At 38.4% G+C, this 18700-nt stretch overlaps 1 protein-coding gene across 1 annotated transcript in view; it reads left to right on the top strand.

Annotated features, from left to right (window-relative positions):
* Positions 1-18700, top strand: part of DTHD1 (death domain containing 1) — an 86144-nt gene that overhangs the window by 43172 nt on the left and 24272 nt on the right. The gene's annotated exons all lie outside the window — the stretch shown is intronic.

Consider the following 18700-nt stretch of genomic DNA (forward strand, 5'->3'; position numbering starts at 1 on the left):
GCAGGCAGATTATTTACTATCTGAGCCACCAGGGAAGCCCCTATCTCCATTCTAATCTTTATTATTTCATCTCTTCTGTTAACTTCAGGCATTTTTGCTCTTCTTTTTCTATTTTTTTTTAAGGTACAAAACTAAATTGTTTATTTGTGATTTTTCTTGTTTCTGAAGTAAGCCTGTTTTATTATCATGAACATTCTTCTTAGAACTGTTTTGGCATAGATTTTTGTGTTTACATTTCTGTTTTCATTTGCCTATGTATTTTGTGCTTGTGTCTTTGAATTTCTAGTTGGTTACTGGTTATTCAGTAGCATATTGTTCAATCTCCACAAATTTGGTGGTTTTCTGTTTTTTCTTATGGTTGATTTTTAATTTCATGACATTGTTGTTTGGAGAAGATGCTTGACAAGATTTTGGTTTCCTTAAATTTATGGAGACTTGTTTTGTGACCTAAGTGTGTGGAAATGGCCCATGTACACTTGAGAAAAATGTGTATTCTGCTGCTTTAGATGGAATATTTCTTTTTTCTTTCTCTGTATATGTATATCTAACCTATTAGGTTCATTTGGTTTGATGTGTTGTTTAAAATTGATGTTTGATTATTATTTTTCTGTATGGATGATGTCAGAGCAGGCAATGGCACCCCACTCCAGTACTTTTGCCTGGAAAATCCCATGAACGGAGGAGCCTGGTGGGCTGCAGTCCATGGGGTCACTAGAGTCCGACACGACTGAGCGACTTCACTTTTACTTTTCACTTTCATGCACTGGAGAAGGAAATGGCAACCCACTCTAGTGTTCTTGCCTGGAGAATCCCAGGGACAGGGAAGCCTGGTGGGCTGCCATCTATGGGGTCGCACAGAGTCGGACACGACTGAAGTGACTTAGCAGCAGCAGCAGCAGCATGGATGATGTATCCATTGATGTAAGTGTAATATTAAAGCGGGACTTCCCTGGTAGTCCAGTGGCTAAGACTCCAAGCTCCCAAGTATTGCTGTCAGTTTCTCCCTTTAGGTCAGCCCTAATATTTGCTTTCTTTATTCTAGTGCTCCTCTACTGGGTGCATATATATTTATAAATGTAACATCTAAAGAATAAGTTATAATTGACACTGTAAAAATAAAAAATATCATAAGAAACTACTATAAACAATTATAGACCAGCAAACTAGGCAACCTACAAGAAGTGGATAAATTCCTAGAAACAAACTATCCTCTAAGACTTAGTCATGGATAAATATACTGAATAGAAGATACTTAATCATGAAGAAAATCTGAATAGATTGATTTCTTGTAAGGGTATTGAAATGGTGATAAAAAAATCTCTTAACAAACTATAGTCTAGGATCAGAAAGCATTAGGGGTGAATTCTCCCCAAAATTTAAAAAAATATTTAATACTATCCTTCAAATTCTTCCAAAATGTTGAAAAGGAGGGAATGTTCCTAAACTCATTTCATGAAATCAACATTACCCTGATACCAAAATCAAATGGGATACCACCAAAAAAGAGAAAAGTACAGGCTAGTATCCTTAATAAATGTAGATGTAAAAATCCTGATCAAAATATTAACACACTGAATCCAACAATAGACTCATACAGCAGGATCAAGTGGGATTTATCCCAGGAATGCAAGAATAGTTCAATATTTGAAAATCAATCAATGTGTTATACCACATTTCAAAGTAAATGATAAGAATCATATGATCATCTCAATAGAAGCAGAAAAAGAATTTATGAAAAAATATCAACAAAATAGGTATAGAGAAAAGGTACCTCAACATAATAAATGCAATACATGACAAATCGACAGCAAACACACTAAATGGTGAAAAACTGAAAGTATTTACACTAAGATCAGGAATAAGACTTTTACCTAAGAAGATATGCAGATGGTTGATACGCATATGAAAAGATGTTCAAGATCACTAGTTATTAGGGAAATGAGATTCAACACTGCAAAGAGATATACCTCAAATTTCTCGTATAGAATGATTATTGTCAAAAAGACAAGAAATAACAAATGTTAAAGAGGATGTGGAAAAAAGGGAACATTTGTACACTTTGGGGATGGTGGGAATGTAAATTGATGGAAATCTAAATTGGTCCAGCCACTGTGAAAATCAGCATAAAGATACTTCAAAAATTAAGAAAAAGCTACTATATGATTCAGCTATTCCACTTCTGGGTATTTATTCAAAGTATACAAAAATATTAATTTGAAAAGATATATGTACCCTATCCTCATTTCAGTATTATTTACAATAGCTAAGATATGGATACAACCTAACTGTCCATCAATAGATGAATGGAAAAGGAAGATCTGGTATATATATACAATGGAATACTACTCAGGGATTAAAAGAATGAAATATTCCATGTGTAATGACATGGCCTGACTTTATGGTACTTAGTTATATTATTGACTAAGCAATATAAGTTAGACAAAAGAAAGACAAATACCATATGATTTTACTCATATGTGGAGTCTAAAAAACAACAACGAAAAATGATTAAACCAAAACAAAAATAAATTCATAGATACAGATAACAGATTGTTGATTACCAGTCAGAGGGGAGGGGGTTTTGGGAATGAGCAAATGGTTGAAGAATGTCAATTGTATGGTGATGATTGATAACTAGAGTTTTGGTTTTGTGCACTTTGCAGCATATACAAACCTCAAATGGTAATACACACCTGAATCATAAATAATGTAACATAGCAATTTTACTTCAATTAAAAAAAGAGTTAATTAATTTTGTCTAAAATTCTTCTTTGTATTGGGAAAGTAGGGCTGAATTGTTCCCCTCAACTTGTGAAGCAAAAAGTCAATGATGTTATTGCTATACATACTATTTCTTTTAGTGATCCAGGACTTGTACTTAACTATATTCTAATGAGAAGTGAAAAATGTTTCATTCCAGAGGAAGAACAAATTTTTTATCCTTTAAAGAAAGTTGAGTAGTTTTCCTACTTTTATGGTTTTTATATTTTTACTTGTGTTATGAATAGCAGAAACATGTTTTCTATGGGACAAGATTTTGTATTTACTTTAAATATATTACTAAAGTAAGTAATTTTATAAATATTAATTGAAATTCTGAAATAGAAAATGTGCTAAGTTAGGCATTATGATAAATACTGAGTTATATAGGATAATACAAGCCTTAAAACTGCATTGTCCGGAATGGTAGCTACTATCTACATCTTTCCATGGAACACTTGAAATATGGCTAGTTCAAACTGCTGCTGCTGCTGCCAAGTCACTTCAGTTGTGTCCGACTCTGTGCGACCCCATGGACCGCAGCCTACCGGCTTCTCTGTCCATGGGATTCTCCAGGCAAGAACACTGGAGTGGGTTGCCATTTCCTTCTCCAAACTGAGATGTACCATAAATGTCAAATACACACTGGACTTCAAAGACCTAGTACAAAAATAGAAAATATTTCATTAATTTATTTATAATGATTTCATTGTAAATAATAACCTTTTGGATATGGAGTTAAAAATGTATTACTTTTTTTTTTTAATTTAATTTTATTTTTAAACTTTACAATATTGTATTAGTTTTGCCAAATATCGAAATGAATCCGCCAAAGGTATATCCGCGTTCCCCATCCTGAACCCTCCTCCCTCCTCCCTCCCCTACCCTCCCTCTGGGTCGTCCCAGTGCACCAGCCCCAAGCATCCAGTACCGTGCATCGAACCTGGACTGGCGACTCATTTCATACATGATATTATACATGTTTCAATGCTATTCTCCCAAATCTCCCCACCCTCTCTCCCACAGAGTCCATAAGACTGATCTATACATCGGTGTCTCTTTTGCTGTCTCGTACACAGGGTTATTGTTATCATCTTTCTAAATTCCATATATATGCGTTAGTATACTGTATTGGTGTTTTTCTTTCTGGCTTACTTCACTCTGTATAATAGGTTCCAGTTTCATCCATCTCATTAGAACTGATTCAAATATATTCTTTTTAATGGCTGAGTAATACTCCATTGTGTATATGTACCACTGCTTTCTTATCCATTCATCTGCTGATGGGCATCTAGGTTGCTTCCATGTCCTGGCTATTATAAACAGTGCTGCGATGAACATTGGGGTACACGTGTCTCTTTCCCTTCTGGTTTCCTCAGTGTGTATGCCCAGCAGTGGGATTGCTGGATCATAAGGCAGTTCTATTTCCAGTTTTTTAAGGAATCTCCGCACTGTTCTCCATAGTGGCTGTACTAGATTGCATTCCCACCAACAGTGTAAGAGAGTTCCCTTTTCTCCACACCCTCTCCAGCATTTATTGCTTGTAGACTTTTGGATCACAGCCATTCTGACTGGCGTGAAATGGTACCTCATAGTGGTTTTGATTTGCATTTCTCTGGTAAGGAGTGATGTTGAGCATCTTTTCATGTGTTTGTTAGCCATCTGTATGTCTTCTTTGTAGAAATGTCTATTTAGTTCTTTGGCCCATTTTTTGATTGGGTCATTTATTTTTCTGGAGTTGAGCTGTAGGAGTTGCTTGTATATTTTTGAGATTAGTTGTTTGTCGGTTGCTTCATTTGCTATTATTTTCTCCCATTCTGAAGGCTGTCTTTTCACCTTGCTAATAGTTTCCTTTGTTGAGCAGAAGCTTTTAAGTTTAATTAGGTCCCATTTGTTTATTTTTGCTTTTATTTCCAATATTCTGGGAGGTGGGTCATAGAGGATCCTGCTGTGATGTATGTCGGAGAGTGTTTTGCCTATGTTCTCCTCTAGGAGTTTTATAGTTTCTGGTCTTACGTTGAGATCTTTAATCCATTTTGAGTTTATTTTTGTGTAAGGTGTTAGAAAGTGTTCTAGTTTCAGTTTTAGTAATACATTTTTATTATTAAAAAGAATAAAAATGTATTACTAAAACTCATCTCACCTGATTAAAAAAAATTTAACTAGAATATTTTAAAGTATATTTTTATAGGATATCATTGCTCTAAATTATTTACAATCTAGCAGAGTAGCAAAACATGAACAAAATTACCTTGTAAGATTGTGAATAATTAGATTAATGGTATAAACAGTGTACCAATAGTTATTCAGAGGAGGGAAATTGTTTTTCTGAAAGTTAAACTCGAGAAAAATTTCAAGGTGGTTATGGTAATTTATCTGAGCTTTATAAGTATGTAGAAATTTGGCCACTGGAAATGAAGAAAACCTATGTTAGGCTGAGGAAATGGAATAAATTTGACTGGGGACTGTAGGCATAGTTTAGCAGGAATTCAGAATTCATATAATAAGCATTATAATAATTTATAAAGTACCAAAGATCTTTCAAGTGTTTTCCCTTCATTGCATCATTAAATTCTCATAAAAATCACACGAGGCATTATCATTTTATCGGAAACTTAGGCCCAGAAATTTTAGGCAAGTTGTCCATGGACCAAAAACTAATAAGTGTCAGAATTGGGATTCTGACCCAGAAAATCTGCTTCACACATGGGCAACCACAGAGTACTATTGCCTCTTGAGCAGGTAACACAAGAATTTTTATTCAAGGATGCAAGATGGATTTTAGGACACTCAGGTTCTCCCTGCAAGTTGTAAGACAATTTCATGTATAACATGCTTTAGTGTAGAGGTGACAGGACATGGATTCTGGTCATTGGCACTGAAAATAGCCATTTGCATGGGCCCAGAGACATTAACTCTACTTGCTGGTTTCAGAGAGACTTCCTGAGGTTCTTAAGAGCCATGAGTAAGGTAGCTGACTGTAGCAAAACCACTGATACAGAAAATGACATTTTAAGAAAGGTATAGCATCTTCCCTTGTGGCTCAGAGGTTAAAGCATCTGCCTCCAGTGTGGGAGGCCTGGGTTTGATCCTTGGGTCAGGAAGATCCCTTGGAGAAGGAAATGGTAACCCACTCCAGTATTCTGGAGAATCTCATGGACGGAGAAGCCTGGTAGGCTATAGTCCACGGGGTCGCAAAGAGTCGGACACGACTGAGCGACTTCACTTACTTACTTATTTATAGCTAGAGAGGTGTATATTCACTATCCATTGTTCATTTTCATTTCCACTTAGGGTCCGTGCCTTTGCTTCTCCCTGTGTTTGGGGGTCTCTTCCCTCCGATAGTCACATCAGTTCAGTTCAGTTCAGTCATTCAGTTGTGTCTGACTCTTTGAGAACCCATGGACTGCAGCACATCAGCCTTCCCTGTCTATCACCAACTCCCGGAGCTTACTCAAACTCATGTCCATCCCATTCTCCTCCCACCTTCAATCTTTCCTAGCATCAGGATATTTTCCAATGAGTCAGTTCTTTGCATCAGGTGGCCAAATTATTGGAGGTTCAGCTTTAGCATCAGTCCTTCCAATGAATATTCAGAATTGATTTCCTTTAGGATTGACTGGTTGGATATCCTTGCAGTCCAGGGAACTCTCAAGAGTCTTCTCTAACACCACACTTCAAAAGAATCAATTCTTCAGTGCTGAGCTTTCTTTATAGTCTAACTCTCACACCCAAACATGACTACTGGAAAAACCATAGCTTTAATGAGATAGACATTGGTTGGCAAAGTAGTGTCTCAGCTTTTTGATATGCTGTCAAGGTTGGTCATAGCTTTTCTTCCAAGGAGCAAGTGTCTTTTAATTTCATGGCTGATTTCACCTTCTGCAGTGATTTTGGAGCCCCCCAAAATAACGTCTCTCACTGTTTCCATTGTTTCCCCATCTGTTTGCCATGAAGTAATGGGACCAGACGCCATGATCTTAGTTTTCTGAATGTTGAATTTTAAGCCAGCTTTTCACTCTCCTCTTTCACTTTCATCAGTTCAGTTCAGTCATTCAGTCGTGTCCGACTCCTTGCGACCCCATGAATCACAGCACGCCAGGCCTCCCTGTCCATCACCAGCTCCCGAAGTTGACTCAAACTCACGTCCATCGAGTTGGTGATGCCATCCAGCCATCTCATCCTCTGTCATCCCCTTCTCCTCCTGCCCCCAATCCCTCCCAGCATCAGAGTCTTTTCCAATGAGTCAACTCTTCGCATGAGGTGGCCAAAGTACTGGAGTTTCAGCTTTAGCATCATTCCTTCCAAAGAACACCCAGGGCTGATCTCCTTTAGAATGGACTGGTTGGATCTCCTTGCAGTCCAAGGGACTCTCAAGAGTCTTCTCCAACACCACAGTTCAAAAGCATCAATTCTTTGGTGCTCAGCTTTCTTCACAGTCCAACTCTCACATCAAGAGGCTCTTTAGTTCTTCTTCACTTTCTACCATAAGTGTGGTGTCATCTGTATATCCGAGGTTACTGATATTTCTCCTGGCAAACTTGATTCCAGTTTGTGCTTCATCCAGCCTGGTATTTCTCATGATGTAGTCTGCATATAAGTTAAATAAGCAGGGTGAATATATGCAGCCTTGATGTACTCCTTTCTTGATTTGGAGCCAGTCTGTTGTTTCATCTAAGGTTTTAACTGTTGCTTCCTGACCTGCATACAGATTTCTCAGGAGGCAGGTAAGGTAGACTGGTATAGCTGATTCTTCTTATTTAGGTCTTAGCTCAGACATCACCTCCTTATCTATATTCCTCCATCTCCTTATCTCAAGGTGCTCTTTAATTAGTGAACCTTTTAAAACTTACTTCATAACACTTATCATTAATTGAAATTATTATATTTATTTATTATTATATTTATTTATTTCTACTTGCAATTGCTTCTTGAGAGAGCAAGGTCCATGTTCTTGCTCTAGCATTAGTGATTAGAAAAATGCCTCTCACACTGTAGGCACTCTAAATATTTGTGACTGGTTGAATGAGGGGAAGTCTACAGAGTCCCTTAGCTTCTACTAAAGTTTAGGAATTACTGACTTAATGGAATACTTGAGTACTCCCATATCAGTGATTTATAGGCTGTGTTCAAACACTTGGCAGGTAGGCCAAGGGGTTGATTTGGATCAATGTTGAGGATTTGAGAGCAGAGAAAGGATTCATCAGGGGTGCACTCTAGACACTTTGATTTAGCACTTTACTTCCTAAGATCATTATGTTGTTCTAATGCTATGGGGTAACAAAGAGGGAGACAAGTAAGGGAGGCTGTTGGGATTCTCTGACAGGATTTGGCCAGAGTTTCAGAAAATGAAAAGAAAGGCTCTTATGTGAGACAGGAGAACTTGAGGTACAAAATGTGACCCAAATTCAGCTTTCAATTTGCCGTGATTTCTCTGTAGCCCAACTTCATGAATTAATTAGTCAAATTAGCCAAGCTAGAAAATTAAGAGGTTTATACAGGATTTTTCTCAATGAAAGTCCATTTAGAGATTGTCCAGATCTTTTGTATGAGCTCTTCCTTCGCTTTAATTCTAGAACAACTTCTCCACCTGTTTGCCTGAGCAATTCCTACTGGCTATCCCTTACAACTCTGCTGAAGTGTGACTTCTCTCTGGAAGCCTTCCCCTACCTCCTTCTCTACCAAGTTAGGTGCTCCTGGCATGTGTTTCCACGACATTCTATGCTTTCCCTATCACTGGAGTTATTATATTTTATTATAATTACTTGCTTTCCAATAGACAAGTGTTTCTCAATCTCTTTTCTCTTCCTAAGGGATCTTCAGACTGTATAACTGTTTATGTATTGTATGTGTGTGTGTGTGTGTGTGTATATATATATTATATTAAAACTTTAAGGTTTTTTGTCTTACCTAACAACAAATTTTCTCTCCTTAAGAGTGATGTTACCTCGGTTGGGAATGAGTATAATCAACCATGCAGATGCGTCCACTACTCTGCTCAAATTTGGATTGTCAGTGCTATGTTTATAGTACACATTTGATAATTATTTACCTGGAGAAGGCAATGGCAACCCACTCCAGTACTCTTGCCTGGGAAATCCCATGGACAGAGGAGCTTGGCAGGCTACAGCTCATGGGGTCGGGAAAGGGTCAGACACAACTTAGTAACTAAATAATTAGATAAATGAGATAATTTTTCAAATCCTAAAATTGTCCAACCTTGAAATTAATCATCTTGAGACTATATTGTCATGTTAAAAAATACATTTTAAATGTCTGCTGCCTTTCTTATATAAACACATAGCAAGTATGCCATCTGTCTTTTTTTCCCTCCTAGATAGATCTGTATAGGGATTTCCAGATTCACTCTTTTGACCTTTTCTCACGGTATAGCCTGGCAGGCTACAGACCACAGGATTGCAAAGAGTCAGACACAACTGAGCATCCATGCAAACTAACTCTTTACAAGTAAGTTTCTTGGCATTGAGAAAGAATCTGTGGCTGGAAAATTATTTCCCTCATTTAAAACTAACATATCTAAATGGGAATTGAAACCGTGACCTCTATTTCTGTGAGAACAGACTTCTTCCATAAAGTTCAGAATTTAAAAAAATTCCATCTCAGCTAGACAGTACTAGGATGTGCTATTTTTCAGGAATGGAAGTAGCCGCATTATATGGAGCTTGGCATTAATGCATATTACAATACACATACGTTTATAGATGTGGCATAAATTAGGTGAAAATATCTGTCAAAATTCAAAGTGTTTTCCACAGAGAAGGCAAGCAGTAAATATTCATATCTATGTATATAGATATAAACACGCACATATTGGCATACAAATAATTATAATGTATGACCTTAATGTACTACCTCTGTTTTCCAACAATGTGAATATATCACCCATTACTTCATGCTTGTGAGTATCTCTGTTTATCTTATTCTTCAGCCTCCATATTCCATTCATTCATATTTTAATTCGTCCAACACACATCTTTTGTCTCCTGGACCATGCATACTGTGGTGTTCCAATATATATGGTCTCATTCTTCCCTTGCATCTCTACAGACTACTCTCAGATCAGAGTGTAGAGTGAGCCTTTAAACCATCAGTCAGATCACCTCCTGCCTCTGCTCCAAACACTGCAGTGACTTTCGGTTTCATTCAGAGTAAAAGATTCTATATGAACTTGCCCCCTTGACACTAAGACTTTTGTTTCCTCTTTACTTACTTAACTATTGTCACAACGGCTCTCTGACTATTTTTGGAACTTGCTGCTAATGCATAGGCTTTAGGTCTTTGTATTAGTGGTTCCCCCTGCCTGGAATACTCTTCCAACCATTAGATACCTACATGGATAACACCTTCATCTCCTCCTTCAGTTTGATCAAATTTCAGCTTCTCCCTGAGGCCCACCTTGATTCTATTTCTTATTGCAGTCAGTTCCTATCCATACAATTTGACACTCCTGATCCTTCTGAAATTGCCCTGATATTTTTCTTTCCTCTAAAGCAGTGCTACTTTCAAACATCTATTTCCTCATGTATTATGTTTATTGTAGGAGCACCTCCACTCCACAGCCAGGACATAAGGTCCTTGAAGGTAGATGTCTTTATCTGTTTTGTTCACTGATGAATCACAAGGAATTATTATAGGATAGTATCTGGCATCAGAGAAGACAATGGCACCCCACTCCAGTACTCTTGCCTGGAAAATCCCATGGACGGAGGAGCCTGGTAGGCTCCAGTCCATGGGGTCGCCAAGAGTTGGGCACAACTGAGCGACTTCACTTTAACTTTTCACTTTCATGCATTGGAGAAGGAAATGGCAACCCACTCCAGTGTTCTTGCCTGGAGAATCCCAGGGATGGAGGAGCCTGGTGGGCTGCCATCTTTGGGGTTGCACAGAGTCGGACACGACTGAAGCGACTTAGCAGCAGCAGCAGCAGCAGCAACATCTGGCATATGTTAAGTCCTCAAGAAATGTTTGTTGCATGGGTGAATTCATAAATAGAGCTTTCATTCAAAATACCAGAAGTGTAAAGAAGAAAGTAAGAAGCAACAAGAAGAAAACTAAATTAGCATCAGAGAGTTGACAGAATTGGCAGTGGCTGCTTATGGATAAGATGGACAGTAAGGGCTTCACTGTGGAGGTGTCCTTTGGGCTGAAGAGTCACAGTGACAAGAAGTCTGTGTGCTGTGTGGTCAGGAATGCACCCAGGCTGACAAACAGCAGGTATCAAAATGGCAGTGGGCATGAGCTTCTTATCAAGGACTAGAAGGAAGACTACTACAGTGAATGCACACATGAGGGACAGAGAAAGGGCCTGAGGTTTGAAAGTTAAAGAGGGTCCTAATGATAGTTGGCATTTCAATATGATCTTCTGAAAATAGTCACATAATCAATATATGTGTGAAAATGTATGGCTGAAAAAGGTGATTTATTTCCAAGTTTTTCTTAAGATGTGCTTCAAACTTCTTCCTTTTATAAATACTCAAGCCAGTTCAGTTCACATGATGTCTATTCGTGCTTTGGTGGAAACCAGGAGAGTTTCAAAGAAGTGTCAAAGGTTTTTAGGTGGCAGGAAGTAGTGTGCGTCTGTGCTTCTGAAATCACGTCATGTAGATGTCTGTCTGTGCAGTTCCGTTATTTGCACCAGCTTGAGTTGTGGCTGCCTTTGAGTGGTGACTCTTCCTGTCTGCTCAGAGGCTTTGCTTTGAAGGAGAGAAAGGCTCCAGGTGGCTGCTTCTGCAGGACTGTATTCAAAGTCGCAGTCATACCTAACCTTCATATTTACGTAAGCCAGCCGTTGACCCAAGTTTTACTTAGCCTGAACTTCCTCTTTTTTTTAAATTTTTTTAAAATGAACTCCTGACATGTGATTTCTAGTAAATAATGGTACTGCATCAACCCTTACTTTCTCACCACATAAAATAACTTGCTGTGTCAAAGGGAGGAAGCATGCAGAGGCTGGTGCAACATTCAGTTCTTCAGAATCACCACTTTCTTACCATTTAGGACTTTCCTTAGCATCTCCCTGCCCTGCAAAGGCTGACTTTCTTTGCTGTATGATTTTTTTTCCCCCAACAATATGACTACTAAAAAACGACCTTGATTAAATAAATGAGATGTTTCCACTATTGAAAATGTTTATATTCACAGGTACTACAGTTCTATCCAGGCTTTTTAGTTGCAACAATTTATAAAATTATATTACGTTTCAACAATGAAATGGAACTTTTAATGCTACTGGTAAGAAAGCAGATTAAAAAAAAATTTAAAAAAAAGATAACCTGTGAGAGAAATCAGAGTTGTGTGTGATGGGGGGGGATGGTAAATTTAAAATAGTAATTTAAAAATTTTTGATAACTTAGTCTCATGTTTTCTGTACTAATTATAATACTGTACTGCTTCATATTCCACCCCTACCAATTATAGAAAAAAAACACTAGAATCTTGGTAAGTAGACACATCATGTCAATGTCTTTATCCTCTGAAAGTTTTAAAAGCCTTCTCACTCTTCCCAGTGTTTCAATGCCAGCGTCCTGGGTGCTGCCTAAACATGCCTTCCCAGCCTGTAGCCTAACCTTCCTCTAAGCCATCAGAATGACCTTCAAAGAGAATTTTGCCCAGGTCACTGAAAAAAGAACTTTATATTGTACATGACACACAAAAGGGAGGGAATGAGCGAAACTGGTTTAGTCAGCAACAGGATCCTAATGTTTTGGAAAGTGCTTTGCCCACCAGTTTAATCAGAAGAGAATAATTGCCTTTGCTTTTACTTCTCCTTCCTCTTCTCTTCCCCTCCCTTTCCTTGTCCCTGTCCTCTCTTCACCTCATCTCTCCCATCTCTTCCCCTCGCTCTTCCCCTTTCTCTGTCTCCCCTCCGCCTTCCTCCTTAACCCTCTGTCCTTAAAAGGAAAGGTTTTCTCTGCTCAGTGGGCAGTACAACTAAACCAAGAATTGCGCAGTGTTTGGCCATATGGTTTTCAATAATTCTTTCATAAAGGAAGCACATACATTCCCGCCTGTCTGGAAAAATGTAACAAAAATAGGTTAATTGATATATTTGGATTTATTCTGTTAAAACTGTAACATTTAATAAGTAAAAAATGATGTTCATTAATTCAAACAATTTTCTAGGTCCTGAACTGTACTGTGGCTCAGCAGTAAAGATTCCATCTGAAATGCAGGAGTCACAGGCGGTATGGCTTCAATCCATAGTTCAGGAAGATCCTCTGGAGGAGGGTATGGCAACCCACTCCAGTATTCTTGCCTGGAGAATCCCATTCACAGAGGAGCCTGGCGGGCTACAGTCCATAGAGTGGCAAAGAGTCAGACATGACTGAAGCGACTTAGTGCGTGCGTGCACACACACACACACACATATAAAATGAAGGGCTTAAAAAATGAATACAGGTCAGTCCTAACTTTCAAGGAAATTATGGTCCAGTGAAGGAAATAAAGCATAAACACTTTAAAAGTTATAAAACAATGCAAAATATAAATAATAATTGAATACAATAATACAGTAATATCCCAAGACAGGAAGTGATGATAAATTGCAAATAAGTGACTGAGATGGTAAGTGCTAGGACAATTTCAGAGAATTTCCAGTAGACTGAGGTGACTTGGGGACATTTCACAGAGCAAGATAGTTGTAGGGAATGTTTAGGTTCTGGAGAGGAAGAGAGAAACAGGCAGTGTGTTCCACGTGAGAGGGATGGCATGGGCTGAAACTTACAAGTATCAAAGCACAAGGTGTGTTTCAAGAAAAGACAATGAACAGAACAGCATGGCTTGAGTGAAAGATTTGGAAAAGTCATATTAATAAGTTGGGGAACTATCATAGAGGGATTTGAATGCCCTATTTAGTTCATCCAAATGTCTCTGTGAAACTGTTACGGAGGAATCTTTTTGTCAAAATTTGTCAAAAGAATGTGATGATTTCATCATAGAGAGATCATGTAGAAAGGAGAGATTCAAACCATACATCCTTAGGATATGAGTAAACAGCAAAATCTCTTAGCCACTGGATTCTTGGAATGAGTCTGGCCATACTGAGGATAGAGAAGTAGGTATCTAACTAGTCATCATTGAGCTTATCTTTCGTCCTATAAGTAGTGGCTAGTGATTGGAAAATTTTAACCAGGACGGTGACGTGATCAAATTTTGTTGACTTATTACTGTGACAACCTATAGGTATATATTAGAAAGAGATGAGTTTCAGCAACAGTAAAATAGAAATCTAATGAGGCAGCCTTTGGACTAGATGGTGACAGGCTGATGCTCAGATCATGGCAGCAAGGATGGCAAATGGAGAGCAGGGTTGGAGCAACTGGACTTGGTGATGGAGTGAATATGTTTGGGGATGGGAGGCAGATGACACTGGGAGATGGACAAAGTTGTGGAGTGGGCTCTTCTAGGGTGGCTCTTAGGACACTGGATTGAGCTGCTGTCCTTTGACACAACTTCATGTTTCATTGACTTTAGTTTGGGAATGTGTTCAAACTTCCATTTCATCTCCGTTCCCTCTAACGTCTCATCCAGTAGATCACTGCAACTTTCTATGTGAAGCCCTATCACCAGTCCCCTTTTCTGTCAATACTTCTAGGCTACATGAGTGATAGGCAGTTTTTCTCAAAAATAAATATGATTTTATCTTTTCTCCTAAAACATCTCAATTGGTACTTTCTATCTATTGATCAAAGTCCAAGCCACTTACCCATATATAAGACCCTTAACAAACACCCACAACTTACCCTTGCAACTCTTCATATTACATTTACCCAAAAAAACATTTTTGCTTCACTTCCACTTAAGCTCTCACTTTTTCACACAGTATTGTATTAATTGCCTCATGGCTCTTCCCAAAGTTTGTCCCTGTGAGCACTGACTCCACACTTAGCTCTATTATCATCTCTTTAGAAGAAGCTCTTAAATTTTCCAGGCAGAATAAGGTACTACACAGTAGCTAGAACCAAAGAACTTTGAACATGTACTAACTATGGTCTGTTATTAATTTAATTTATATAATAATAAAAGTAATGATAATATAGCTGATATTTGTTGTTCTTGGATAGTAACTTGGTAAAACACTTACACATATTAAACCATTTACTGAAACAGTGGTTGAAGAACCTGAGATATAGAGAGGTTTGAGAACCCAAGTTGGTCTGAGTCCAATGATGGCATTCACAACCCCTCTACCCAGGGACTCCTTTTGTGTTAGAGCTCCTCAGACCTAGGAGAATAGCTCATTCAATCCTTTAATCCCATCTCTAATATACATTCAATAATGTTTTGTTGCACTATCAAAGGATAGATGAATGCATGCTGGGGAAATTGATAAAACAATTAAAGGTGGAGTCTTAATAGCTGACCAAAGCTTTACCTGCTTCCTTTCCCAGCTAACAGTTACATTTAGCAGAAGCCTTTTGTGCCTACAAAGGAATGACTAATGTGGGGATTTCACACACTGGCCACAGATGGGAGGAAGATGTTTGTAAGCTATCTAGGCCTTTCCCAGCACATTCACATCATCACCCCTTTCTGTTGGAAAGGTTATTCCCATCTAGAAGCAGGAAAAAACAAGCCAGGAAATTAAAAAAAAAAAAAAATCTGTTAGAATATTCCAGAGAATTTTGTTCAGAGTTGAACAGGAACTTTGACAGATATTTGTGCCTGAAAAAAAACTTGGGATTATAATTTAAAAGTGAAACAATGAAGAGACAAGGTGAAAGCTTATACAAGTTCTAATAGTGCTGTTTATCTTTGATTCGTTGAGTTGTTTTTAAAATCAATATGGTCTCCCACATAGCTGCATTTATGCATCAAAAGCATCTGCTTTGGCCAGAACTGCTTTGAATAGTGAGCAAGCTTTTAAGCATATTCACAATAGTTAACACTGATGGAGTACTTGGTAAATTCCAGGTACGTTTGAAGTGTTCAATGTGCATTAAGTCTATCTTCACCGCAACCCCACATACTACGTCTAATGCCTCACCCTTCGGTAGATAAAAATATCAATCTGGAGATACTAATTTATATATTATCTATTCCAGACTGCTCTTGATGACTTTCCTTTACTGATTCCACATGTCTTCCATTTTGTTGTTCAGTTGCTAAGTTGTGTCCAATTCTTTGCAACCCCATGGACTGCAGCATACCAGGCTCCTCTGTCCTCCACGCCCTTCTGCAGTTTGTTCAAATTCATGTCCATTGAGTGCATGGTGCTGTCTGTATTTCCTGAGTTATCCAGGACCTTACTTTACTTTATGCCTGCAGTCATCCCTAAGACTTCTTCCTTCTCCCTGTGCCAGCTCTTTCGATCATTTAGGGTTTTTTGGATTGGTCTATCTAGATTCCTGGGTCCTCAGGTTGTCTTCTTTTGTGATTGACTCCTTCAAAGGTTGAAAGATAATCAATTCCTTCCTCTGGAGAAAGTCATACTCAAATTGAAGCCTTAAATAGAGTCATTTTCTAAGAAGTAATTTTAAAAAACAATGAGGAAACAAAAGTTTGGCTGCAGTAAAAAGTGTAGAGTTTTAAAACTAAAAAAGATCTGAATGAAACAAAATGGACATTTCTAGTATTGGTAACAGCCTGATTTCATTTCCGAAGATCTTAATTTCTAGATTATCTCCAAGTGAGACCACTCTGGGTCAGTTCTTTTAGCTCTAAACTCAGTTTCTACTTTTTTCCCACAGTAGTCTTACTTCTCTGTAGGCTTATTAGGATCTTCAGATCTTTCTATGTAGAAGCCCTTCCTTTCACTGTGTGGACCAAGCCTTGAGGAAGTTCTACACTGTGCGGTAAAAATGTTAACTGTGATGAAAACAATAACAGGATATTTATTGACTGATGCTTGTGTCTTTTAATCTGTTTCCCTCTCTCTCTCTCTCTCTCTCTCTCTCTCTATATATATATATATATATATATATATCTAAAGGTGTGAGTGTGTGGAAATTTTCAGAAACACACGAAAATAGAGGAACTACAATGAAACTACATGGACTCATCACTTTACTTGTAATTCTGTTTGTTTCTCTAAGGGTAAGGATTTTTTAACAAACAATGGCAAAACCCAATAGAATTAGTTCAGTTCAGTTCAGTCGCTAGGTCGTGTCCGACTCTTTGCACCCCATGAATCACAGCACGCCAGGCCTCCCTGTCCATCACCAACTCCCGGAGTTCACTCAGACTCATGTCCATTGAGTCAGTGATGCCATCCAGCCATCTCATCCTCTGTCGTCCCCTTCTCCTCCTGCCCCTGATCCCTCCCAGCATCAGAGTCTTTTCCAATGAGTCAACTCTTCGCATGAGGTGGCCAAAGTACTGGAGTTTCAGCTTTAGCATCATTCCTTCCAAAGAAATATCAGGGCTGATCTCCTTCAGAATGGACTGGTTGGATCTCCTTGCAGTCCAAGGGACTCTCAAGAGTCTTCTCCAACACCATAGTTCAAAAGCATCAATTCTTCGGCTCTCAGCCTTCTTCACAGTCCAACTCTCACATCCATACCTGACCACTGGAAAAACCATAGCCTTGACTAGATGGACCTTAGTTGGCAAAGTAATGTCTCTCCTTTTGAATATGCTATCTAGGTTGGTCATGACTTTCCTTCCAAGGATTAAGCGTCTTTTAATTTCATGGCTGCAATCACCATCTGCAGTGATTTTGGAGCCCCCCAAAATAAAGTCTGACACTGTTTCCACTGTTTCCCCATCTATTTCCCATGAAGTGATGGGACCGGATGCCATGATCTTCATTTTCTGAATGTTGAGCTTTAAGTCAACTTTTTCACTCTCCACTTTCACTTTCATCAAGAGGCTTTTTAGTTCCTCTTCACTTTCTGCCATAAGGGTGGTGTCATCTGCATAGAATTAGTAGTTATTACTAATAGTATCTACTACCCAACCCATGTTATATATTTACCTACTGACTCACGTTCCTCCTTTTACTATTAATTTGTTCAAAAAACAAGTTCTGAAAAGTATCCATCCATACATTGCACTTGGCTTGTGAGTCTCCTCCTCCATTTTTTGAATTCTCAGTGTAGGTGACATCCTTTACAGACATCACCTTAATCTAGCCTCAGAGCATACTTCAGAGGTAGGAGCCATCGTCTCTGTTTCACCAATTTGAGATTTTAGCAAGAGTTTAGATGACTTGCCTCGACTTGCATAATCTCACAGGGCAGAGGCTGTGCGCAGGCCCAGTTTTCAAAATCATTCCTATCTCATGCTCTTACATTTCCCTCATTCCTTACACAAGCTGGGTCTTCTGTTTCCTTTTGTCTGCCACTTTTGTCACTACATCCTATTTCCTCTCATATCTTTTGCCCCTTTCAATGTATTTGGCAACTCTGGATCTTTCAGGAAGCTAGGGTGCTTGAATCTTTTGCTGAAGCTAATAGAGCAACCTTAGTCTCATAAGGTGGTTTCCTTTGTTATCTGGAATTTTAAGCTCTTGAGGCAGAAGCAGATTTCTCTATCATCTTGGTTTCACATACACAGTGACTTCTGAACAGCCTAGTAGGTTCCTCTGTTCTATCCACATAGATAGGTCATAGCTCCTCATTTTCAGAGCAGAGTCACTGCTATCCTTTTAGCATGATGAAAGCTCTGGCTTTCTCTGGCTCAGGTTATGAGTTCACATTTTTTAACTTTTTGTTGCTGACCTATCACTCAGATACCCTCAAAATGTTCTTTATGGTTTTAAAAGAACAAAAATACTTTCCATGCATGTTTACAGTAAAAGATGGTAAAAGGTAAGATTACTGGCAAATAAAAGTCAATGCTCAGTTACATTTTCCCCAAATTTCAGAATTCTAAGTACTTTATTTTTAGAACAATAACATAACAGCTTTGAATAAAATGGATTCACATAGTGAGGCAGTTATTTTATTTTTAATTCTTTTGAATCCCTGATTCACTCAGT

The sequence above is a fragment of the Bos mutus genome, chromosome 6, assembly GCF_027580195.1.
Source record: "Bos mutus isolate GX-2022 chromosome 6, NWIPB_WYAK_1.1, whole genome shotgun sequence".
In the NCBI taxonomy this organism is placed as follows: Eukaryota; Metazoa; Chordata; class Mammalia; order Artiodactyla; family Bovidae; genus Bos; species Bos mutus.